The sequence below is a fragment of the Palaemon carinicauda genome, unplaced genomic scaffold (assembly GCF_036898095.1).
Source record: "Palaemon carinicauda isolate YSFRI2023 unplaced genomic scaffold, ASM3689809v2 scaffold1090, whole genome shotgun sequence".
NCBI classification, from domain to species: Eukaryota; Metazoa; Arthropoda; class Malacostraca; order Decapoda; family Palaemonidae; genus Palaemon; species Palaemon carinicauda.
Genome location: NW_027168583.1, coordinates 12,501 through 17,500, shown reverse-complemented (window position 1 = coordinate 17,500; position 5,000 = coordinate 12,501). Strand labels below are relative to the sequence as shown.

Here is a 5,000-nt window from a genome sequence, read left to right as displayed (position 1 = left end):
TTTTGAATTATTAACAAGGTAGTTACAATAGGTACGGACAGGTAATAAAAGGGAGTGACACCTACCTGCCTGACTGCATCAGGCCACCTTATACTTCTGCCATTTAGTTAAAGGAGGCTCTGCAGCTAAGCACCTCATAATTTCACCTTTAGTGGCTCTTCTTTTTTTACTTTGTTTAGCTATAAGAGTTTGTTTTTGTTGAGTAAACTCTCACTTGTGACATTGGAAGTGTCCCAAAACGCAAGACGTCTGAAAAAGGTTTACTTTGTGAATCTCAGAGTTTTGTGTTTCTTTTCATGGGTTTACAGTAGACAATCTTCCCCTTTTACCAGTCATTCATGCTCTTTCGATCAGGAGGACTCTAAGCATAGTTGGTCCTTCTCCTTAATAGCATCCTTCTCCTTGGAGGGCGTTACCCTGTTTGGGACTTGAGTGTCGCCAATATCTGTATGTTATAGTCGGCTAATTGAAACTTAGATTATTTAATAGCTACTTAAAATGTCGTACTCCCCTAATAATAGATTTAGTATGAAAAATAGCAAAACACTAGGAGTGAAAGGAAAAAAATACAAGCAAACATAACAGTAACTAATCGCAATTTAACTAGTACCATCACAGGTGTCACAGAAAAAGTGTCTCCACAAGAGCAGATATTGACTTCAGCCATCTCTGAGTTAACATCTGTTCTTGTGGACACCCTTTTTTCATAAAATTTGTAGCAACAGCTGCTTATCAACTTCTTTTACAACGCGACTAATTCTAGTAGAAGATAAGGAGTTCTTGAAAAATTAAATATCATCAGAAGCTGTACTCCTGATTATCATCTTTTACTTTCGAAACTGCGTTTTTGATATTCTGCTGGTGACCTTCGTGAATTCATTGCTTCCACTCGTCATTTGAGTCTCGCATCGTAGAGACCTAAATCTTTTTAATTCGTGAGAAACTTTTATCAGTAGGTGACCAGTAAGTATTTTATGGATTTTGTAAAATATTTGAATATTTTTCTTAAATACAGCTACTTTTTTTTCTGACTATTATTTCCTTTTGCTGTTAATGTTTTGCTTTTTCATACTAAAACAATTATTATGGGAATAAGACATTGAAGTAGCTTTTACATAATCTATGTTTTGATATTGCTGACCATAACACTGTCTGAGCCTGAAAATGACTACCTTACACTAAAGAGTTTTGACTCATCAGATATTCCAAGACCAGCGTCATTTAATTATGCACTGGCAAGAAAAACTGTCCCCACCAGTTGTGCTCCTTATTGTAACCCCTATCTAGTGCTGTGTCATGTGTTCCCAGTGCCATGACACCAGGACCAATACTCTGGAGGTTTGTCACGGAGGATTTGAGTGTTGGTCACTAGGAACATTAACTGACAGTGGCTCCACACTACACAGGAGTCACTACAATAAGAACACTGGAGGCATCAGGTGTGCCCACAGAGCATTGACAGATTGAGTTCCTGGATAACTAAAGAGTCACATCTCTTAATCATCATCTGGCATGGATATATACAGGCGACACTTGTGGCCCAACTATGGTAAATACCTCCCTGTGGAGGAATAAATTGAACTCTGGAGTAGTCTGAGCTAAGACTCGCCCCTTTGGGAAAGTTACTAGAAGTAATAAGACGCTTCCCAAGCGTGAAGGACACTCACCAAAGGGGAAGACTTCAAAGGATCATGCTCCTTCATAAAGGCACAGATGGGGAAACTCAAAAAAGAAACCCTTTGATCGCATGTCTAACCTTCTGGGACACTATTTTATGACACAACATTCAAAACAAACCAGAGCAAGGAAAGGATACGAAAGCAAAGAAGTTGAAAGAACTGAGGAGCTGAGCTGCAACACATCTCTCCACCAAGGTCATATGAGAGCTTAGGTCAAAAGTGGCTTGACTCTCTCAGACAGGTAGGTGCCCCACCCATCGCTTACTACCTTGCGTTACCTACCCTAACTGTCTCATTAACACTTCAACGGCTGTAATAGCTGTTGCTGGAGTATCTCTTATTTGAAGGTCCTCACTCTTGTAAGAACACATGCAATTGGCAATGTTTCTGTATTGCTGAGGGAGTTTCCAAATTTGATTCTATAGTACCTCTTTCCTTTGACTCACAGCAGTCTGCCAAATATCAGCTGCTCTGACCAACAGAATTGTAGGGGTGAGAATCCAATGCTGGTCATTCAGACTGCCAACTGAGCAAGCTTATTTTAGCGCTATGACAGAGAGAGAGAGAGAGAGAGAGAGAGAGAGAGAGAGAGAGAGAGAGAGATTTTGTCTTAATCCATCTGATTTCTGCCCCTTAAAGAATTGTTCTCTTGTCATGTCTTCATCTATTGATTCTCATTTTAATTTCTTATATTATGTATGCAGTTAATTCTAATAGTAAGGTCATCTCCATCATGACGCTCAATACTACATACTATTCTAAAAGTTTTATTCCAGCTGAGACTAGATTGTAGAAGGATGTTCCTATTTGGGTAGTTGAATCAGTAGAACTTCAAAAGTAAAAAACTTGCAAAAAAATGTTTTTTTATGTTGAAGAGGCTCACATAAGTATTTTTGTAATTTATATGTGAAATATCTGTTTGAATATTCTTATTTGCTCTTAAAATATTTTATTTTAAGTGTTCATTACTTTTCTTATAGTTATTCATTTCATTATTTTCTTTCCTCACTGTGCTATTTATTCCTGTTGCAGCTCTTGGGCTTATAATATCCTGCTTTCCCAACTAGTGTTGTAGCTTGGATGATAATAATAATAATAATAATAATAATAATAACAATAATAATAATAATAATAATAATAATAATAATAATAATAATAATGATGTTTTATTATATAAATGTGACTTTGATTTCTTATTAGTCACCTCAACTGGGTGGGTGTCAGTATTAGCAGAGTTTTTTGTCTCTTGATATTATATGTCTGCACGAAGGAGAGCTGTTGAAGGTCCCCCAAGGCATCGCTCGGGACAGGGTCGTAATGATTCGAGGGGAGGTAAAGGTTCCCATGACAACAATAGAGGATAATGACCCTAAGACTGAGCTGTTATCACCTCCCCCATCTACCTCCTCCATTCTCTTATCTGCCTGCAGAAGGTTGCATATGATTGATGCTGTTATAAATGAAAGGATCCATTTTGGAACTCCATAATTGAAAAGGCAAACTGGCGACTGTTTTTGTTTAAAACTTGAAATGAACGATGACGTCATCACATTTACAACTAAATCTTATGATGATGATGATAATGATGATTATGCAATGAGTATCATGAGGATCCTTCTAGATATTTGATAAGAAATAACATAAAAGAAAACTCACCATTATGAATTCTAGACAAGCTTTCAGTTTCTTCTTCCGAAAGTCTTCTTTTGGACGTCAGCCTGGTAAGGAGGGAATATAGAGAGTAACTAAGAGGAGCCACGAATTTTATCGTTTTATATCGTACATCTTACAGCCCAAGTCTCCTACTTTTCTTATCTTCTTTTATCAAAAGAAAAAAAAAATGACACCGAGTGAGATACTGATCCTTTTTTGTGAATACTTTATAAGTAAAGGACACATATTGTAAGATACTTATTACTGTGAAATACTTTATAAGTGAGCTCTAAAGTTCAAGTATATAATTCATTATATTGAATATTAATCTGGTTTAAATGTCGCTCTTTATTGTTCATCTGGCATGCAAGGGTCACTTGTGTTCTAATCTTTTGTGGAATTTCCGATGCAATGTAATAAAAAAAAAGATATCTTTTGTAGTGATAAGGACAATCTCTCTCTTGCTTTTTACCCTGCATAGCTAAAAATAAGTAACTTTCACAATATCAGAAACACATTTAAAAAATTTACTTGTTATATGAATGGTCGTCTTGTTAAAAACCAAATAACTTACATTATTTTCTATTAATTCCAGAGGCATCTTGCAAATAAGGGATTCATCAGACGTTTGGATTGTTAAGGAGTTGCAACTTTACATCGAATAGAGAAAAATCCATTGACTCTCTTTACAAAATTGTAGTTCTGCAGTTTCTAATATTTAGAGAAATTAGAGGATGCAGTGAAGGAATGTGCATTAGGTAATGATTAGAGGTTTGTGGTGGTCTACTCAAGATGTCCCTTCCCTGCGATCTTTGGACTGGGGTTCGAGTTCGCCTCGTGTCGGCAACCTCACCATCCTTGTTTGCTATTGATGAGGGATTTGGGGGGAGCCTGTTGGTCTACTTACTGAGTCATCAGCAACCATTGTCTGGCTCTCCCTGGTTCTAGCTTGGGTGGAAAGGGGAATTGGGCGCTGATCTTATGTATATATGGTTAGTCTTTAAGGCATTATCACTGTTCTTTACCTCTGCTATTCATGAGCGGGGTTTAAAACATCTTGGTTGTTTATTATATCCTGGTGTGGAAAAGTTGATAAGAGAGAGGGAAAGAAAGAGTGTGTGTATGTGTGTTTCGTTGAGATACTACCATTAGAGTGTTATTGGGTCTTTTGACTGGCCAGCAGTACTATATTGGATCCTCTTTGGTTACAGCTCAGTTTTCTTTTGCCTCCACATAAACCGAATAGTCTGGCCTATTCCTACCACATCCTCTTCTGTCCTCATACACCTGACAACACTGAGATTACCAAACAATTCTTCTTCATCCAAGGGGTTAACTACAGTACTGCAATTGTTCAGTGCCACCTCCCTCTAGTTAAGGGTAGAAGACTCTTTAGCTAGGGTAAGCAGCTCTTCTAGGAGTACACTCCAATATCAAGCCAATATTTTCTAGCCATAGGTAATGCCATAGCATCGTACCATGGTCTTCGGGTAGAGATCTCTTGCTGGTCTCGCTGTCATCCTAAACCCATTCCTTCTCAATCCTGGAGATTTTTTTTTCTATACTATATCCGAACCAAACGACATCCAATTAGGGAGCAAGACAAGAATGAACGTTGTCTATTATGCTAGCAGGGCTTTAAATGTAGCTGCTAAGAATTACACTACC

At 37.6% G+C, this 5,000-nt stretch overlaps 1 long non-coding RNA gene across 1 annotated transcript in view; it reads right to left on the bottom strand.

Moving 5' to 3' along the window:
- LOC137635270 (uncharacterized) overlaps window positions 1-3,461 on the bottom strand; it is a 5,855-nt gene extending 2,394 nt beyond the window's left edge. Inside the window, exon 1 of the long non-coding RNA XR_011042627.1 lies at window positions 3,336-3,461. This is a non-coding gene — a long non-coding RNA (uncharacterized lncRNA). The remainder of the gene's footprint in view (window positions 1-3,335) is intronic.
- Window positions 3,462-5,000: the final 1,539 nt, after the last annotated feature.